Source organism: Vicugna pacos, unplaced genomic scaffold (assembly GCF_048564905.1).
Source record: "Vicugna pacos unplaced genomic scaffold, VicPac4 scaffold_19, whole genome shotgun sequence".
Classification (NCBI taxonomy): domain Eukaryota; kingdom Metazoa; phylum Chordata; class Mammalia; order Artiodactyla; family Camelidae; genus Vicugna; species Vicugna pacos.
This window is the reverse complement of record NW_027328740.1, coordinates 18,430,761-18,452,250: the sequence shown is the minus strand read 5'-3', so window position 1 is coordinate 18,452,250 and position 21,490 is coordinate 18,430,761.

Sequence of the window (21,490 nt, the reverse complement as noted above, 5' to 3'; positions counted from 1 at the left end):
CTCTCCAGCCTAGGCATGCCATCAGGGAAGACAAGCTAAGGGATTCTTTTAGAACCCAGGCGCTGCTGTCATTTGGAGGAGCCTCCCCACAATCAGGATACCTGAGCACGTCTCCGTGTGTGTGCTGGAGGTGGGGAAACAGATTCCACGCATCTTTATGGGGCACAGGTGTTCCAAGGTTGGGGAAGTAGTTTAAAACCCTCCACTACCCACAGAGATGCACTCGCTAATACTTGGCTTTAGAGCCCATCCCCCACCATCGCTTACTGCTAGGCCTAGGAAAACACTTAGGGAAGTCAAGCTAAGGGATTCTATTACAACCCAGGTGCTGCTGTCTGTTGGAGGAACCTCCCCACACTCAGAACCCCAGAACACTTCTTCCTGTGTTTGATGGACGTGGGGAAACATAGCACACGCACTTTTCAGGGGTCACAGTAATTCCCAAGTTGTGGGTTGTAGTTTAAACATCTCCACTACCCATGAAGAGGCACACGCTAATACTTAGTTTTAGATCCCAAATCCCACTTTCAACCACACACTGGCCTAGGCAAACCATCAGGGAAGACAAGCAAAGGGATTCTATTCAAACCAAGACGCTGATGTCAGTTGGAGGAACTACCCCACCCTCAGGATACTGGAACCCAACCTTGTGTGGTGGGGAGATTTGAAGCCCCACTCCACGCAGATGAATGGGTGCTCAGGTGTTTCCCTTTATGGAGAATTCATCTAAATACTTCCTCAGTCCATCGGGGACACTCGTTACTATTTGGCCTCAAAGCCCAACCCCCAGGTTTCTCTCAGAGTCAGTCCTAGGGAAACACTCAGGGATTACAAGCTAAGGGATTCTATTAGAACCCAGCCGCTTCTGTCACCTGAAATTGCCAGCCCACACTCAGGATAGCAGAAAACTTCTTCATGTGTGTTCTGGTGGTGGGGATACAGAGTCCACGCTTTTTTCAAGGAGCACAGGTATTCCCATGTTGTGGGCTTTTGGTTAATAACCTCCAAATCCCATGGAGAAGCACTCGCTAATACTTGGATTTAGAGCCCAACCCACCCTTTCCCCAGCACTCCGTATCAGGCAACCCAACAGGGTAGACAAGTTAAGCGATTTTATAAGAACCAAGGCCCTGCTCTCAGTTGGAGGAGGCTGCCCACTCTAAGGATAACTGTGCAAGTGTTCGTGTGTGTGCTGGAGGTGTGGAAACAGACTCCACGGATCTTTATGGGGGCACAGGTGTTCCCAGGTTAGGGATGTAGTTTAAACACCTCCACAAACCATAGAGAGGTCATCGTAAATACTTGGTTTTGGAGCCCAAACCACACTTTCCCCCGCACTCCCGCCTAGGCTTTCCATCAGGGAAGACAAGCAAAGGGATTCAATTAGAACCCAGGCGCTGCTGTCAGTTGGAGGAACTTCCCTGCACTCAGAATTCCAGAACACATTCTTAGGTGTGGGAGAGATGTGCAGCCCCACTGCACCCAGATGAATGCAGGAAAAGGGGTTCCCTTTAGGGAGAAGTCCTCTAAGTACTTCCTCAATGGATCAGGGGGCACTCACTGCTACGTGGCCTCCAAGCCCAACCCCCAGCTTTCCCTCATGGCCTGGCCTCAAAGAACACTCAGGGAACAGAAGCTAAGGGATACTAATGGAATTCAGGTGCTGCTGTCAGTTTGAGGAACTTCCCCACACGCAGAATACCAGAACACATCTTCGTGTGTGTGCTGGATGTAGGGAAACAGTCAAAGCATCTTTCAGGGGGCACATTTATTCCATGGTTGTGGGTTGTAGGTTAAAAACCCACATCCCATGGATAGGATCTCGCTTATACTTGGTTTAGAGCCCAACCCCCACTTTCCCCCACTCTCCAGCCTAGGCATGCCATCAGGGAAGACAAGCTAAGGGATTCTTTTAGAACCCAGGCGCTGCTGTCATTTGGAGGAGCCTCCCCACAATCAGGATACCTGAGCACGTCTCCGTGTGTGTGCTGGAGGTGGGGAAACAGATTCCACGCATCTTTATGGGGCACAGGTGTTCCAAGGTTGGGGAAGTAGTTTCAAACCCTCCACTACCCACAGAGATGCACTCGCTAATACTTGGCTTTAGAGCCCATCCCCCACCATCGCTTACTGCTAGGCCTAGGAAAACACTTAGGGAAGTCAAGCGAAGGGATTCTATTACAACCCAGGTGCTGCTGTCTGTTGGAGGAACCTCCCCACACTCAGAACCCCAGAACACTTCTTCCTGTGTGTGCTGGACGTGGGGAAACATAGCACACGCATTTTTCAGGGGTCACAGTAATTCCCAAGTTGTGGGTTGTAGTTTAAACATCTGAACTACCCTTGGAGAGGCACACGCTAATACTTAGTTTTAGATCCCAAATCCCACTTTCAACCACACACTGGCCTAGGCAAACCATCAGGGAAGACACGCAAATGGTTTCTATTCAAACCAAGACGCTGATGTCAGTTGGAGGAACTACCCCACACTCAGGATACTGGAACCCAACCTTGTGTGGTGGGGAGATTTGAAGCCCCACTCCACGCAGATGAATGGGTGCTCAGGTGTTTCCCTTTATGGAGAATTCATTTAAATACTTCCTCAATCCATCGGGGACACTCGCTACTATTTGGCCTCAAAGCCCAACCCCCAGGTTTCTCTCAGAGTCAGTCCTAGGGAAACACTCAGGGATTACAAGCTAAGGGATTCTATTAGAACCCAGCCGCTTCTGTCACCTGAAATTGCCAGCCCACACTCAGGATAGCAGAAAACTTCTTCATGTGTGTTCTGGTGGTGGGGATAAAGAGTCCACGCTTTTTTCAAGGAGCACAGGTATTCCCAAGTTGTGGGCTTTTGGTTAATACCCTCCAAATCCCATGGAGAAGCACTCGCTAATACTTGGATTTAGAGCCCAACCCACCCTTTCCCCAGCACTCCGTATCAGGCAACCAAACAGGGTAGACAAGTTAAGCGATTTTATAAGAACCAAGGCCCTGCTCTCAGTTGGAGGAGGCTGCCCACTCTCAGGATAACTGTGCAAGTGTTCGTGTGTGTGCTGGAGGTGTGGAAACAGACTCCACGGATCTTTATGGGGGCACAGGTGTTCCCAGGTTAGGGATGTAGTTTAAACACCTCCACAAACCATAGAGAGGTCATCGCAAATACTTGGTTTTGGAGCCCAAACCACACTTTCCCCCGCACTCCCGCCTAGGCTTTCCATCAGGGAAGACAAGCAAAGGGATTCAATTAGAACCCAGGCGCTGCTGTCAGTTGGAGGAACTTCCCTGCACTCAGAATTCCAGAACACATTCTTAGGTGTGGGAGAGTTGTGCAGCCCCACTGCACCCAGAGGAATGCATGAAAAGGTGTTCCCTTTTGGGAGAAGTCCTCTAAGTACTTCCTCAATGGATCAGGGGGCACTCACTGCTACGTGGCCTCCAAGCCCAACCCCCAGCTTTCCCTCATGGCCTGGCCTAAAAGAACACTCAGGGAACAGAAGCTAAGGGATACTAATAGAATCCAGGTGCTGCTGTCAGTTTGAGGAACTTCCCCACATTCAGAATACCAGAACACTTCTTCGTGTGTGTGCTGGATGTAGGGAAACAGTCAAAGCATATTTCAGGGGACACATTTATTCCATGGTTGTGGGTTGTAGGTTAAAAACCCACATCCCATGGATAGGCTCTCGCTTATACTTGGTTTAGAGCCCAACCCCCACTTTCCCCCACTCTCCAGCCTAGCCATGCCATCAGGGAAGACAAGCTAAGGGATTCTTTTAGAACCCAGGCGCTGCTGTCATTTGGAGGAGCCTCCCCACAATCAGGATACCTGAGCACGTCTCCGTGTGTGTGCTGGAGGTGGGGAAACAGATTCCACGCATCTTTATGGGGCACAGGTGTTCCAAGGTTGGGGAAGTAGTTTCAAACCTTCCACTACCCACAGAGATGCAGTCGCTAATACTTGGCTTTAGAGCCCATCCCCCACCATCGCTTACTGCTAGGCCTAGGAAAACACTTAGGGAAGTCAAGCTAAGGGATTCTATTACAACCCAGGTGCTGCTGTCTGTTGGAGGAACCTCCCCACACTCACAACCCCAGAACACTTCTTCCTGTGTGTGCTGGACGTGGGGAAACATAGCACACGCACTTTTCAGGTATCACAGTAATTCCCAAGTTGTGGGTTGTAGTTTAAACATCTCCACTACCCATGGAGAGGCACACGCTAATACTTAGTTTTAGATCCCAAATCCCACTTTCAACCACACACTGGCCTAGGCAAACCATCAGGTAAGACAAGCAAAGGGATTCTATTCAAACCAAGACGCTGATGTCAGTTGGAGGAACTACCCCACCCTCAGGATACTGGAACCCAACCTTGTGTGGTGGGGAGATTTGAAGCCCCACTCCACGCAGATGAATGGGTGCTCAGGTGTTTCCCTTTATGGAGAATTCATCTAAACACTTCCTCACTCCATCGGGGACACTCGCTACTATTTGGCCTCAAAGCCCAACCCCCAGGTTTCTCTCAGAGTCAGTCCTAGGGAAACACTCAGGGATTACAAGCTAAGGGATTCTATTAGAACCCAGCCGCTTCTGTCACCTGAAATTGCCAGCCCACACTCAGGATAGCAGAAAACTTCTTCATGTGTGTTCTGGTGGTGGGGATACAGAGTCCACGCTTTTTTCAAGGAGCACAGGTATTCCCATGTTGTGGGCTTTTGGTTAATAACCTCCAAATCCCATGGAGAAGCACTCGCTAATACTTGGATTTAGAGCCCAACCCACCCTTTCCCCAGCACTCCGTATCAGGCAACCAAACAGGGTAGACAAGTTAAGCGATTTTATAAGAACCAAGGCCCTGCTCTCAGTTGGAGGAGGCTGCCCACTCTCAGGATAACTGTGCAAGTGTTCGTGTGTGTGCTGGAGGTGTGGAAACAGACTCCACGGATCTTTATGGGGGCACAGGTGTTCCCAGGTTAGGGATGTAGTTTAAACACCTCCACAAACCATAGAGAGGTCATCGCAAATACTTGGTTTTGGAGCCCAAACCACACTTTCCCCCGCACTCCCGCCTAGGCTTTCCATCAGGGAAGACAAGCAAAGGGATTCAATTAGAACCCAGGCGCTGCTGTCAGTTGGAGGAACTTCCCTGCACTCAGAATTCAAGAACACATTCTTAGGTGTGGGAGAGATGTGCAGCCCCACTGCACCCAGAGGAATGCAGGAAAAGGTGTTCCCTTTTGGGAGAAGTCCTCTAAGTACTTCCTCAATGGATCAGGGGGCACTCACTGCTACGTGGCCTCCAAGCCCAACCCCCAGCTTTCCCTGATGGCCTGGCCTAAAAGAACACTCAGGGAACAGAAGCTAAGGGATACTAATAGAATCCAGGTGCTGCTGTCAGTTTGAGGAACTTCCCCACATTCAGAATACCAGAACACATCTTCGTGTGTGTGCTGGATGTAGGGAAACGGTCAAAGCATCTTTCAGGGGACACATTTATTCCATGGTTGTGGGTTGTAGGTTAAAAACCCACATCCCATGGATAGGCTCTCGCTTATACTTGGTTTAGAGCCCAACCCCCACTTTCCCCCACTCTCCAGCCTAGGCATATCATCATGGAAGACAAGCTAAGGGATTCTTTTAGAACCCAGGCGCTGCTGTCATTTGGAGGAGCCTCCCCACAATCAGGATACCTGAGCACGTCTCCGTGTGTGTGCTGGAGGTGGGGAAACAGATTCCACGCATCTTTATGGGGCACAGGTTTTCCAAGGTTGGGGAAGTAGTTTCAAACCCTCCACTACCCACAGAGATGCACTCGCTAATACTTGGCTTTAGAGCCCATCCCCCACCATCGCTTACTACTAGGCCTAGGAAAACACTTAGGGAAGTCAAGCTAAGGGATTCTATTACAACCCAGGTGCTGCTGTCTGTTGGAGGAACCTCCCCACACTCAGAACCCCAGAACACTTCTTCCTGTGTGTGCTGGACGTGGGGAAACATAGCACACGCATTTTTCAGGGGTCACAGTAATTCCCAAGTTGTGGGTTGTAGTTTAAACATCTCCACTACCCATGGAGAGGCACACGCTAATACTTAGTTTTAGATCCCAAATCCCACTTTCAACCACACACTGGCCTAGGCAAACCATCAGGGAAGACACGCAAAGGGATTCTATTCAAACCAAGACGCTGATGTCAGTTGGAGGAACTACCCCACCCTCAGGATACTGGAACCCAACCTTGTGTGGTGGGGAGATTTGAAGCCCCACTCCACGCAGATGAATGGGTGCTCAGGTGTTTCCCTTTATGGAGAATTCATCTAAACACTTCCTCACTCCATCGGGGACACTCGCTACTATTTGGCCTCAAAGCCCAACCCCCAGGTTTCTCTCAGAGTCAGTCCTAGGGAAACACTCAGGGATTACAAGCTAAGGGATTCTATTAGAACCCAGCCGCTTCTGTCACCTGAAATTGCCAGCCCACACTCAGGATAGCAGAAAACTTCTTCATGTGTGTTCTGGTGGTGGGGATACAGAGTCCACGCTTTTTTCAAGGAGCACAGGTATTCCCATGTTGTGGGCTTTTGGTTAATAACCTCCAAATCCCATGGAGAAGCACTCGCTAATACTTGGATTTAGAGCCCAACCCACCCTTTCCCCAGCACTCCGTATCAGGCAACCAAACAGGGTAGACAAGTTAAGCGATTTTATAAGAACCAAGGCCCTGCTCTCAGTTGGAGGAGGCTGCCCACTCTCAGGATAACTGTGCAAGTGTTCGTGTGTGTGCTGGAGGTGTGGAAACAGACTCCACGGATCTTTATGGGGGCACAGGTGTTCCCAGGTTAGGGATGTAGTTTAAACACCTCCACAAACCATAGAGAGGTCATCGCAAATACTTGGTTTTGGAGCCCAAACCACACTTTCCCCCGCACTCCCGCCTAGGCTTTCCATCAGGGAAGACAAGCAAAGGGATTCAATTAGAACCCAGGCGCTGCTGTCAGTTGGAGGAACTTCCCTGCACTCAGAATTCCAGAACACATTCTTAGGTGTGGGAGAGTTGTGCAGCCCCACTGCTCCCAGAGGAATGCATGAAAAGTGTTCCCTTTTGGGAGAAGTCCTCTAAGTACTTCCTCAATGGATCAGGGGGCACTCACTGCTACGTGGCCTCCAAGCCCAACCCCCAGCTTTCCCTCATGGCCTGGCCTAAAAGAACACTCAGGGAACAGAAGCTAAGGGATACTAATAGAATCCAGGTGCTGCTGTCAGTTTGAGGAACTTCCCCACATTCAGAATACCAGAACACATCTTCGTGTGTGTGCTGGATGTAGGGAAACAGTCAAAGCATATTTCAGGGGACACATTTATTCCATGGTTGTGGGTTGTAGGTTAAAAACCCACGTCCCATGGATAGGCTCTCGCTTATACTTGGTTTAGAGCCCAACCCCCACTTTCCCCCACTCTCCAGCCTAGCCATGCCATCAGGGAAGACAAGCTAAGGGATTCTTTTAGAACCCAGGCGCTGCTGTCATTTGGAGGAGCCTCCCCACAATCAGGATACCTGAGCACGTCTCCGTGTGTGTGCTGGAGGTGGGGAAACAGATTCCACGCATCTTTATGGGGCACAGGTGTTCCAAGGTTGGGGAAGTAGTTTCAAACCTTCCACTACCCACAGAGATGCAGTCGCTAATACTTGGCTTTAGAGCCCATCCCCCACCATCGCTTACTGCTAGGCCTAGGAAAACACTTAGGGAAGTCAAGCTTAGGGATTCTATTACAACCCAGGTGCTGCTGTCTGTTGGAGGAACCTCCCCACACTCACAACCCCAGAACACTTCTTCCTGTGTGTGCTGGACGTGGAGAAACATAGCACACGCACTTTTCAGGTATCACAGTAATTCCCAAGTTGTGGGTTGTAGTTTAAACATCTCCACTACCCATGGAGAGGCACACGCTAATACTTAGTTTTAGATCCCAAATCCCACTTTCAACCACACACTGGCCTAGGCAAACCATCAGGGAAGACAAGCAAAGGGATTCTATTCAAACCAAGACGCTGATGTCAGTTGGAGGAACTACCCCACCCTCAGGATACTGGAACCCAACCTTGTGTGGTGGGGAGATTTGAAGCCCCACTCCACGCAGATGAATGGGTGCTCAGGTGTTTCCCTTTATGGAGAATTCATCTAAATACTTCCTCACTCCATCGGGGACACTCGCTACTATTTGGCCTCAAAGCCCAACCCCCAGGTTTCTCTCAGAGTCAGTCCTAGGGAAACACTCAGGGATTACAAGCTAAGGGATTCTATTAGAACCCAGCCGCTTCTGTCACCTGAAATTGCCAGCCCACACTCAGGATAGCAGAAAACTTCTTCATGTGTGTTCTGGTGGTGGGGATACAGAGTCCACGCTTTTTTCAAGGAGCACAGGTATTCCCATGTTGTGGGCTTTTGGTTAATAACCTCCAAATCCCATGGAGAAGCACTCGCTAATACTTGGATTTAGAGCCCAACCCACCCTTTCCCCAGCACTCCGTATCAGGCAACCAAACAGGGTAGACAAGTTAAGCGATTTTATAAGAACCAAGGCCCTGCTCTCAGTTGGAGGAGGCTGCCCACTCTCAGGATAACTGTGCAAGTGTTCGTGTGTGTGCTGGAGGTGTGGAAACAGACTCCACGGATCTTTATGGGGGCACAGGTGTTCCCAGGTTAGGGATGTAGTTTAAACACCTCCACAAACCATAGAGAGGTCATCGCAAATACTTGGTTTTGGAGCCCAAACCACACTTTCCCCCGCACTCCCGCCTAGGCTTTCCATCAGGGAAGACAAGCAAAGGGATTCAATTAGAACCCAGGCGCTGCTGTCAGTTGGAGGAACTTCCCTGCACTCAGAATTCCAGAACACATTCTTAGGTGTGGGAGAGATGTGGAGACCCACTGCACCCAGAGGAATGCAGGAAAAGGTGTTCCCTTTTGGGAGAAGTCCTCTAAGTACTTCCTCAATGGATCAGGGGGCACTCACTGCTACGTGGCCTCCAAGCCCAACCCCCAGCTTTCCCTGATGGCCTGGCCTAAAAGAACACTCAGGGAACAGAAGCTAAGGGATACTAATAGAATCCAGGTGCTGCTGTCAGTTTGAGGAACTTCCCCACACTCAGAATACAAGAACACATCTTCGTGTGTGTGCTGGATGTAGGGAAACGGTCAAAGCATCTTTCAGGGGACACATTTATTCCATGGTTGTGGGTTGTAGGTTAAAAACCCACATCCCATGGATAGGCTCTCGCTTATACTTGGTTTAGAGCCCAACCCCCACTTTCCCCCACTCTCCAGCCTAGGCATGTCATCATGGAAGACAAGCTAAGGGATTCTTTTAGAACCCAGGCGCTGCTGTCATTTGGAGGAGCCTCCCCACAATCAGGATACCTGAGCACGTCTCCGTGTGTGTGCTGGAGGTGGGGAAACAGATTCCACGCATCTTTATGGGGCACAGGTGTTCCAAGGTTGGGGAAGTAGTTTCAAACCCTCCACTACCCACAGAGATGCACTCGCTAATACTTGGCTTTAGAGCCCATCCCCCACCATCGCTTACTACTAGGCCTAGGAAAACACTTAGGGAAGTCAAGCTAAGGGATTCTATTACAACCCAGGTGCTGCTGTCTGTTGGAGGAACCTCCCCACACTCAGAACCCCAGAACACTTCTTCCTGTGTGTGCTGGACGTGGGGAAACATAGCACACGCATTTTTCAGGGGTCACAGTAATTCCCAAGTTGTGGGTTGTAGTTTAAACATCTCCACTACCCATGGAGAGGCACACGCTAATACTTAGTTTTAGATCCCAAATCCCACTTTCAACCACACACTGGCCTAGGCAAACCATCAGGGAAGACACGCAAAGGGATTCTATTCAAACCAAGACGCTGATGTCAGTTGGAGGAACTACCCCACCCTCAGGATACTGGAACCCAACCTTGTGTGGTGGGGAGATTTGAAGCCCCACTCCACGCAGATGAATGGGTGCTCAGGTGTTTCCCTTTATGGAGAATTCATCTAAATACTTCCTCAATCCATCGGGGACACTCGCTACTATTTGGCCTCAAAGCCCAACCCCCAGGTTTCTCTCAGAGTCAGTCCTAGGGAAACACTCAGGGATTACAAGCTAAGGGATTCTATTAGAACCCAGCCGCTTCTGTCACCTGAAATTGCCAGCCCACACTCAGGATAGCAGAAAACTTCTTCATGTGTGTTCTGGTGGTGGGGATACAGAGTCCACGCTTTTTTCAAGGAGCACAGGTATTCCCATGTTGTGGGCTTTTGGTTAATACCCTACAAATCCCATGGAGAAGCACTCGCTAATACTTGGATTTAGAGCCCAACCCACCCTTTCCCCAGCACTCCGTATCAGGCAACCAAACAGGGTAGACAAGTTAAGCGATTTAAAAAGAACCAAGGCCCTGCTCTCAGTTGGAGGAGGCTGCCCACTCTCAGGATAACTGTGCAAGTGTTCGTGTGTGTGCTGGAGGTGTGGAAACAGACTCCACGGATCTTTATGGGGGCACAGGTGTTCCCAGGTTAGGGATGTAGTTTAAACACCTACACAAACCATAGAGAGGTCATCGCAAATACTTGGTTTTGGAGCCCAAACCACACTTTCCCCCGCACTCCCGCCTAGGCTTTCCATCAGGGAAGACAAGCAAAGGGATTCAATTAGAACCCAGGCGCTGCTGTCAGTTGGAGGAACTTCCCTGCACTCAGAATTCCAGAACACATTCTTAGGTGTGGGAGAGATGTGCAGCCCCACTGCACCCAGAGGAATGCAGGAAAAGGTGTTCCCTTTTGGGAGAAGTCCTCTAAGTACTTCCTCAATGGATCAGGGGGCACTCACTGCTACGTGGCCTCCAAGCCCAACCCCCAGCTTTCCCTCATGGCCTGGCCTAAAAGAACACTCAGGGAACAGAAGCTAAGGGATACTAATAGAATTCAGGTGCTGCTGTAAGGTTGAGGAACTTCCCCACATTCAGAATACCAGAACACTTCTTCGTGTGTGTGCTGGATGTAGGGAAACAGTCAATGCATCTTTCAGGGGACACATTTATTCCATGGTTGTGGGTTGTAGGTTAAAAACCCACATCCCATGGATAGGCTCTCGCTTATACTTGGTTTAGAGCCCAACCCCCACTTTCCCCCACTCTCCAGCCTAGCCATGCCATCAGGGAAGACAAGCTAAGGGATTCTTTTAGAACCCAGGCGCTGCTGTCATTTGGAGGAGCCTCCCCACAATCAGGATACCTGAGCACGTCTCCGTGTGTGTGCTGGAGGTGGGGAAACAGATTCCACGCATCTTTATGAGGCACAGGTGTTCCAAGGCTGGGGAAGTAGTTTAAAACCCTCCACTACCCACAGAGATGCACTCGCTAATACTTGGCTTTAGAGCCCATCCCCCACCATCGCTTACTGCTAGGCCTAGGAAAACACTTAGGGAAGTCAAGCTAAGGGATTCTATTACAACCCAGGTGCTGCTGTCTGTTGGAGGAACCTCCCCACACTCAGAACCCCAGAACACTTCTTCCTGTGTGTGCTGGACGTGGGGAAACATAGCACACGCATTTTTCAGGGGTCACAGTAATTCCCAAGTTGTGGGTTGTAGTTTAAACATCTCCACTACCCATGGAGAGGCACACGCTAATACTTAGTTTTAGATCCCAAATCCCACTTTCAACCACACACTGGCCTAGGCAAACCATCAGGGAAGACACGCAAAGGGATTCTATTCAAACCAAGACGCTGATGTCAGTTGGAGGAACTACCCCACCCTCAGGATACTGGAACCCAACCTTGTGTGGTGGGGAGATTTGAAGCCCCACTCCACGCAGATGAATGGGTGCTCAGGTGTTTCCCTTTATGGAGAATTCATCTAAACACTTCCTCACTCCATCGGGGACACTCGCTACTATTTGGCCTCAAAGCCCAACCCCCAGGTTTCTCTCAGAGTCAGTCCTAGGGAAACACTCAGGGATTACAAGCTAAGGGATTCTATTAGAACCCAGCCGCTTCTGTCACCTGAAATTGCCAGCCCACACTCAGGATAGCAGAAAACTTCTTCATGTGTGTTCTGGTGGTGGGGATACAGAGTCCACGCTTTTTTCAAGGAGCACAGGTATTCCCATGTTGTGGGCTTTTGGTTAATAACCTCCAAATCCCATGGAGAAGCACTCGCTAATACTTGGATTTAGAGCCCAACCCACCCTTTCCCCAGCACTCCGTATCAGGCAACCAAACAGGGTAGACAAGTTAAGCGATTTTATAAGAACCAAGGCCCTGCTCTCAGTTGGAGGAGGCTGCCCACTCTCAGGATAACTGTGCAAGTGTTCGTGTGTGTGCTGGAGGTGTGGAAACAGACTCCACGGATCTTTATGGGGGCACAGGTGTTCCCAGGTTAGGGATGTAGTTTAAACAACTCCACAAACCATAGAGAGGTCATCGCAAATACTTGGTTTTGAAGCCCAAACCACACTTTCCCCCGTACTCCCGCCTAGGCTTTCCATCAGGGAAGACAAGCAAAGGAATTCAATTAGAACCCAGGCGCTGCTGTCAGTTGGAGGAACTTCCCTGCACTCAGAATTCCAGAACACATTCTTAGGTGTGGGAGAGATGTGCAGCCCCACTGCACCCAGAGGAATGCAGGAAAAGGTGTTCCCTTTTGGGAGAAGTCCTCTAAGTACTTCCTCAATGGATCAGGGGGCACTCACTGCTACGTGGCCTCCAAGCCCAACCCCCAGCTTTCCCTCATGGCCTGGCCTAAAAGAACACTCAGGGAACAGAAGCTAAGGGATACTAATAGAATCCAGGTGCTGCTGTAAGTTTGAGGAACTTCCCCACACTCAGAATACCAGAACACTTCTTCGTGTGTGTGCTGGATGTAGGGAAACAGTCAATGCATCTTTCAGGGGACACATTTATTCCATGGTTGTGGGTTGTAGGTTAAAAACCCACATCCCATGGATAGGCTCTCGCTTATACTTGGTTTAGAGCCCAACCCCCACTTTCCCCCACTCTCCAGCCTAGCCATGCCATCAGGGAAGACAAGCTAAGGGATTCTTTTAGAACCCAGGCGCTGCTGTCATTTGGAGGAGCCTCCCCACAATCAGGATACCTGAGCACGTCTCCGTGTGTGTGCTACAGGTGGGGAAACAGATTCCACGCATCTTTATGAGGCACAGGTGTTCCAAGGCTGGGGAAGTAGTTTAAAACCCTCCACTACCCACAGAGATGCACTCGCTAATACTTGGCTTTAGAGCCCATCCCCCACCATCGCTTACTGCTAGGCCTAGGAAAACACTTAGGGAAGTCAAGCTAAGGGATTCTATTACAACCCAGGTGCTGCTGTCTGTTGGAGGAACCTCCCCACACTCAGAACCCCAGAACACTTCTTCCTGTGTGTGCTGGACGTGGGGAAACATAGCACACGCATTTTTCAGGGGTCACAGTAATTCCCAAGTTGTGGGTTGTAGTTTAAACATCTCCACTACCCATGGAGAGGCACACGCTAATACTTAGTTTTAGATCCCAAATCCCACTTTCAACCACACACTGGCCTAGGCAAACCATCAGGGAAGACACGCAAAGGGATTCTATTCAAACCAAGACGCTGATGTCAGTTGGAGGAACTACCCCACCCTCAGGATACTGGAACCCAACCTTGTGTGGTGGGGAGATTTGAAGCCCCACTCCACGCAGATGAATGGGTGCTCAGGTGTTTCCCTTTATGGAGAATTCATCTAAACACTTCCTCACTCCATCGGGGACACTCGCTACTATTTGGCCTCAAAGCCCAACCCCCAGGTTTCTCTCAGAGTCAGTCCTAGGGAAACACTCAGGGATTACAAGCTAAGGGATTCTATTAGAACCCAGCCGCTTCTGTCACCTGAAATTGCCAGCCCACACTCAGGATAGCAGAAAACTTCTTCATGTGTGTTCTGGTGGTGGGGATACAGAGTCCACGCTTTTTTCAAGGAGCACAGGTATTCCCATGTTGTGGGCTTTTGGTTAATAACCTCCAAATCCCATGGAGAAGCACTCGCTAATACTTGGATTTAGAGCCCAACCCACCCTTTCCCCAGCACTCCGTATCAGGCAACCAAACAGGGTAGACAAGTTAAGCGATTTTATAAGAACCAAGGCCCTGCTCTCAGTTGGAGGAGGCTGCCCACTCTCAGGATAACTGTGCAAGTGTTCGTGTGTGTGCTGGAGGTGTGGAAACAGACTCCACGGATCTTTATGGGGGCACAGGTGTTCCCAGGTTAGGGATGTAGTTTAAACAACTCCACAAACCATAGAGAGGTCATCGCAAATACTTGGTTTTGAAGCCCAAACCACACTTTCCCCCGTACTCCCGCCTAGGCTTTCCATCAGGGAAGACAAGCAAAGGAATTCAATTAGAACCCAGGCGCTGCTGTCAGTTGGAGGAACTTCCCTGCACTCAGAATTCCAGAACACATTCTTAGGTGTGGGAGAGATGTGCAGCCCCACTGCACCCAGAGGAATGCAGGAAAAGGTGTTCCGTTTAGGGAGAAGTCCTCTAAGTACTTCCTCAATGGATCAGGGGGCACTCACTGCTACGTGGCCTCCAAGCCCAACCCCCAGCTTTCCCTCATGGCCTGGCCTAAAAGAACACTCAGCGAACAGAAGCTAAGGGATACTAATAGAATTCAGGTGCTACTGTCAGTTTGAGGAACTTCCCCACATTCAGAATACCAGAACACATCTTCGTGTGTGTGCTGGATGTATGGAAACAGTCAAAGCATCTTTCAGGGGACACATTTATTCCATGGTTGTGGGTTGTAGGTTAAAAACCCACATCCCATGGATAGGCTCTCGCTTATACTTGGTTTAGAGCCCAACCCCCACTTTCCCCCACTCTCCAGCCTAGCCATGCCATCAGGGAAGACAAGCTAAGGGATTCTTTTAGAACCCAGGCGCTGCTGTCATTTGGAGGAGCCTCCCCACAATCAGGATACCTGAGCACGTCTCCGTGTGTGTGCTGGAGGTGGGGAAACAGATTCCACGCATCTTTATGGGGCACAGGTGTTCCAAGGTTGGGGAAGTAGTTTCAAACCCTCCACTACCCACAGAGATGCACTCGCTAATACTTGGCTTTAGAGCCCATCCCCCACCATCGCTTACTGCTAGGCCTAGGAAAACACTTAGGGAAGTCACGCTAAGGGATTCTATTACAACCCAGGTACTGCTGTCTGTTGGAGGAACCTCCCCACACTCAGAACCCCAGAACACTTCTTCCTGTGTGTGCTGGACGTGGGGAAACATAGCACACGCACTTTTCAGGGGTCACAGTAATTCCCAAGTTGTGGGTTGTAGTTTAAACATCTCCACTACCCATGGAGAGGCACACGCTAATACTTAGTTTTAGATCCCAAATCCCACTTTCAACCACACACTGGCCTAGGCAAACCATCAGGGAAGACAAGCAAAGGGATTCTATTCAAACCAAGACGCTGATGTCAGTTGGAGGAACTACCCCACCCTCAGGATACTGGAACCCAACCTTGTGTGGTGGGGAGATTTGAAGCCCCACTCCACGCAGATGAATGGGTGCTCAGGTGTTTCCCTTTATGGAGAATTCATCTAAACACTTCCTCACTCCATCGGGGACACTCGCTACTATTTGGCCTCAAAGCCCAACCCCCAGGTTTCTCTCAGAGTCAGTCCTAGGGAAACACTCAGGGATTACAAGCTAAGGGATTCTATTAGAACCCAGCCGCTTCTGTCACCTGAAATTGCCAGCCCACACTCAGGATAGCAGAAAACTTCTTCATGTGTGTTCTGGTGGTGGGGATACAGAGTCCACGCTTTTTTCAAGGAGCACAGGCATTCCCATGTTGTGGGCTTTTGGTTAATACCCTCCAAATCCCATGGAGAAGCACTCGCTAATACTTGGATTTAGAGCCCAACCCACCCTTTCCCCAGCACTCCGTATCAGGCAACCAAACAGGGTAGACAAGTTAAGCGATTTTATAAGAACCAAGGCCCTGCTCTCAGTTGGAGGAGGCTGCCCACTCTCAGGATAACTGTGCAAGTGTTCGTGTGTGTGCTGGAGGTGTGGAAACAGACTCCACGGATCTTTATGGGGGCACAGGTGTTCCCAGGTTAGGGATGTAGTTTAAACAACTCCACAAACCATAGAGAGGTCATCGCAAATACTTGGTTTTGGAGCCCAAACCACACTTTCCCCCGCACTCCCGCCTAGGCTTTCCATCAGGGAAGACAAGCAAAGGAATTCAATTAGAACCCAGGCGCTGCTGTCAGTTGGAGGAACTTCCCTGCACTCAGAATTCCAGAACACATTCTTAGGTGTGGGAGAGATGTGCAGCCCCACTGCACCCAGATGAATGCAGGAAAAGGTGTTCCGTTTAGGGAGAAGTCCTCTAAGTACTTCCTCAATGGATCAGGGGGCACTCACTGCTACGTGGCCTCCAAGCCCAACCCCCAGCTTTCCCTCAAGCCTGGTCTAAGAGAACACTCAGGGAACAGAAGCTAAGGGATACTAATGGAATCTTGGTGCTGCTGTCAGTTTGAGGAACTTCCCCACACTCAGAATACCAGAACACATCTTCGTGTGTGTGCTGGATGTAGGGAAACAGTCAAAGCATATTTCAGGGGACACATTTATTCCATGGTTGTGGGTTGTAGGTTAAAAACCCACATCCCATGGATAGGCTCTCGCTTATACTTGGTTTAGAGCCCAACCCCCACTTTCCCCCACTCTCCAGCCTAGCCATGCCATCAGGGAAGACAAGCTAAGGGATTCTTTTAGAACCCAGGCGCTGCTGTCATTTGGAGGAGCCTCCCCACAATCAGGATACCTGAGCACGTCTCCGTGTGTGTGCTACAGGTGGGGAAACAGATTCCACGCATCATTATGAGGCACAGGTGTTCCAAGGGTGGGGAAGTAGTTTAAAACCCTCCACTACCCACAGAGATGCACTCGCTAATACTTGGCTTTAGAGCCCATCCCCCACCATCGCTTACTGCTAGGCCTAGGAAAACACTTAGGGAAGTCACGCTAAGGGATTCTATTACAACCCAGGTACTGCTGTCTGTTGGAGGAACCTCCCCACACTCAGAACCCCAGAACACTTTTTCCTGTGTGTGCTGGACGTGGAGAAACATAGCACACGCACTTTTCAGGGGTCACAGTAATTCCCAAGTTGTGGGTTGTAGTTTAAACATCTCCACTACCCATGGAGAGGCACACGCTAATACTTAGTTTTAGATCCCAAATCCCACTTTCAACCACACACTGGCCTAGGCAAACCATCAGGGAAGACAAGCAAAGGGATTCTATTCAAACCAAGACGCTGATGTCAGTTGGAGGAACTACCCCACCCTCAGGATACTGGAACCCAACCTTGTGTGGTGGGGAGATTTGAAGCCCCACTCCACGCAGATGAATGGGTGCTCAGGTGTTTCCCTTTATGGAGAATTCATCTAAACACTTCCTCACTCCATCGGGGACACTCGCTACTATTTGGCCTCAAAGCCCAACCCCCAGGTTTCTCTCAGAGTCAGTCCTAGGGAAACACTCAGGGATTACAAGCTAAGGGATTCTATTAGAACCCAGCCGCTTCTGTCACCTGAAATTGCCAGCCCACACTCAGGATAGCAGAAAACTTCTTCATGTGTGTTCTGGTGGTGGGGATACAGAGTCCACGCTTTTTTCAAGGAGCACAGGTATTCCCATGTTGTGGGCTTTTGGTTAATACCCTCCAAATCCCATGGAGAAGCACTCGCTAATACTTGGATTTAGAGCCCAACCCACCCTTTCCCCAGCACTCCGTATCAGGCAACCAAACAGGGTAGACAAGTTAAGCGATTTTATAAGAACCAAGGCCCTGCTCTCAGTTGGAGGAGGCTGCCCACTCTCAGGATAACTGTGCAAGTGTTCGTGTGTGTGCTGGAGGTGTGGAAACAGACTCCACGGATCTTTATGGGGGCACAGGTGTTCCCAGGTTAGGGATGTAGTTTAAACAACTCCACAAACCATAGAGAGGTCATCGCAAATACTTGGTTTTGAAGCCAAAACCACACTTTCCCCCGTACTCCCGCCTAGGCTTTCCATCAGGGAAGACAAGCAAAGGAATTCAATTAGAAATCAGGCGCTGCTGTCAGTTGGAGGAACTTCCCTGCACTCAGAATTCCAGAACACATTCTTAGCTGTGGGAGAGATGTGCAGCCCCACTGCACCCAGATGAATGGAGGAAAAGGTGTTCCGTTTAGGGAGAAGTCCTCTAAGTACTTCCTCAATGGATCAGGGGGCACTCACTGCTACGTGGCCTCCAAGCCCAACCCCCAGCTTTCCCTCATGGCCTGGTCTAAGAGAACACTCAGGGAACAGATGCTAAGGGATACTAATGGAATCTTGGTGCTGCTGTCAGTTTGAGGAACTTCCCCACACTCAGAATACCAGAACACATCTTCGTGTGTGTGCTGGATGTAGGGAAACAGTCAAAGCATCTTTCAGGGGGCACATTTATTCCATGGTTGTGGGTTGTAGGTTAAAAACCCACATCCCATGGATAGGCTCTCGCTTATACTTGGTTTAGAGCCCAACCCCCACTTTCCCCCACTCTCCAGCCTAGGCATGCCATCAGGGAAGACAAGCTAAGGGATTCTTTTAGAACCCAGGCGCTGCTGTCATTTGGAGGAGCCTCCCCACAATCAGGATACCTGAGCACGTCTCCGTGTGTGTGCTGGAGGTGGGGAAACAGATTCCACGCATCTTTATGGGGCACAGGTGTTCCAAGGTTGGGGAAGTAGTTTAAAACCCTCCACTACCCACAGAGATGCACTCGCTAATACTTGGCTTTAGAGCCCATCCCCCACCATCGCTTACTGCTAGGCCTAGGAAAACACTTAGGGAAGTCAAGCTAAGGGATTCTATTACAACCCAGGTACTGCTGTCTGTTGGAGGAACCTCCCCACACTCAGAACCCCAGAACACTTCTTCCTGTGTGTGCTGGACGTGGGGAAACATAGCACACGCACTTTTCAGGGGTCACAGTAATTCCCAAGTTGTGGGTTGTAGTTTAAACATCTCCACTACCCATGGAGAGGCACACGCTAATACTTAGTTTTAGATCCCAAATCCCACTTTCAACCACACACTGGCCTAGGCAAACCATCAGGGAAGACAAGCAAAGGGATTCTATTCAAACCAAGACGCTGATGTCAGTTGGAGGAACTACCCCACCCTCAGGATACTGGAACCCAACCTTGTGTGGTGGGGAGATTTGAAGCCCCACTCCACGCAGATGAATGGGTGCTCAGGTGTTTCCCTTTATGGAGAATTCATCTAAATACTTCCTCAGTCCATCGGGGACACTCGCTACTATTTGGCCTCAAAGCCCAACCCCCAGGTTTCTCTCAGAGTCAGTCCTAGGGAAACACTCAGGGATTACAAGCTAAGGGATTCTATTAGAACCCAGCCGCTTCTGTCACCTGAAATTGCCAGCCCACACTCAGGATAGCAGAAAACTTCTTCATGTGTGTTCTGGTGGTGGGGATACAGAGTCCACGCTTTTTTCAAGGAGCACAGGTATTCCCATGTTGTGGGCTTTTGGTTAATACCCTCCAAATCCCATGGAGAAGCACTCGCTAATACTTGGATTTAGAGCCCAACCCACCCTTTCCCCAGCACTCCGTATCAGGCAACCAAACAGGGTAGACAAGTTAAGCGATTTTATAAGAACCAAGGCCCTGCTCTCAGTTGGAGGAGGCTGCCCACTCTCAGGATAACTGTGCAAGTGTTCGTGTGTGTGCTGGAGGTGTGGAAACAGACTCCACGGATCTTTATGGGGGCACAGGTGTTCCCAGGTTAGGGATGTAGTTTAAACAACTCCACAAACCATAGAGAGGTCATCGCAAATACTTGGTTTTGAAGCCAAAACCACACTTTCCCCCGTACTCCCGCCTAGGCTTTCCATCAGGGAAGACAAGCAAAGGAATTCAATTAGAAATCAGGCGCTGCTGTCAGTTGGAGGAACTTCCCTGCACTCAGAATTCCAGAACACATTCTTAGCTGTGGGAGAGATGTGCAGCCCCACTGCACCCAGATGAATGGAGGAAAAGGTGTTCCGTTTAGGGAGAAGTCCTCTAAGTACTTCCTCAATGGATCAGGGGGCACTCACTGCTACGTGGCCTCCAAGCCCAACCCCCAGCTTTCCCTCATGGCCTGGTCTAAGAGAACACTCAGGGAACAGATGCTAAGGGATACTAATGGAATCTTGGTGCTGCTGTCAGTTTGAGGAACTTCCCCACACTCAGAATACCAGAACACATCTTCGTGTGTGTGCTGGATGTAGGGAAACAGTCAAAGCATCTTTCAGGGGGCACATTTATTCCATGGTTGTGGGTTGTAGGTTAAAAACCCACATCCCATGGATAGGCTCTCGCTTATACTTGGTTTAGAGCCCAACCCCCACTTTCCCCCACTCTCCAGCCTAGGCATGCCATCAGGGAAGACAAGCTAAGGGATTCTTTTAGAACCCAGGCGCTGCTGTCATTTGGAGGAGCCTCCCCACAATCAGGATACCTGAGCACGTCTCCGTGTGTGTGCTGGAGGTGGGGAAACAGATTCCACGCATCTTTATGGGGCACAGGTGTTCCAAGGTTGGGGAAGTAGTTTAAAACCCTCCACTACCCACAGAGATGCACTCGCTAATACTTGGCTTTAGAGCCCATCCCCCACCATCGCTTACTGCTAGGCCTAGGAAAACACTTAGGGAAGTCAAGCTAAGGGATTCTATTACAACCCAGGTACTGCTGTCTGTTGGAGGAACCTCCCCACACTCAGAACCCCAGAACACTTCTTCCTGTGTGTGCTGGACGTGGGGAAACATAGCACACGCACTTTTCAGGGGTCACAGTAATTCCCAAGTTGTGGGTTGTAGTTTAAACATCTCCACTACCCATGGAGAGGCACACGCTAATACTTAGTTTTAGATCCCAAATCCCACTTTCAACCACACACTGGCCTAGGCAAACCATCAGGGAAGACAAGCAAAGGGATTCTATTCAAACCAAGACGCTGATGTCAGTTGGAGGAACTACCCCACCCTCAGGATACTGGAACCCAACCTTGTGTGGTGGGGAGATTTGAAGCCCCACTCCACGCAGATGAATGGGTGCTCAGGTGTTTCCCTTTATGGAGAATTCATCTAAATACTTCCTCAGTCCATCGGGGACACTCGCTACTATTTGGCCTCAAAGCCCAACCCCCAGGTTTCTCTCAGAGTCAGTCCTAGGGAAACACTCAGGGATTACAAGCTAAGGGATTCTATTAGAACCCAGCCGCTTCTGTCACCTGAAATTGCCAGCCCACACTCAGGATAGCAGAAAACTTCTTCATGTGTGTTCTGGTGGTGGGGATACAGAGTCCACGCTTTTTTCAAGGAGCACAGGTATTCCCATGTTGTGGGC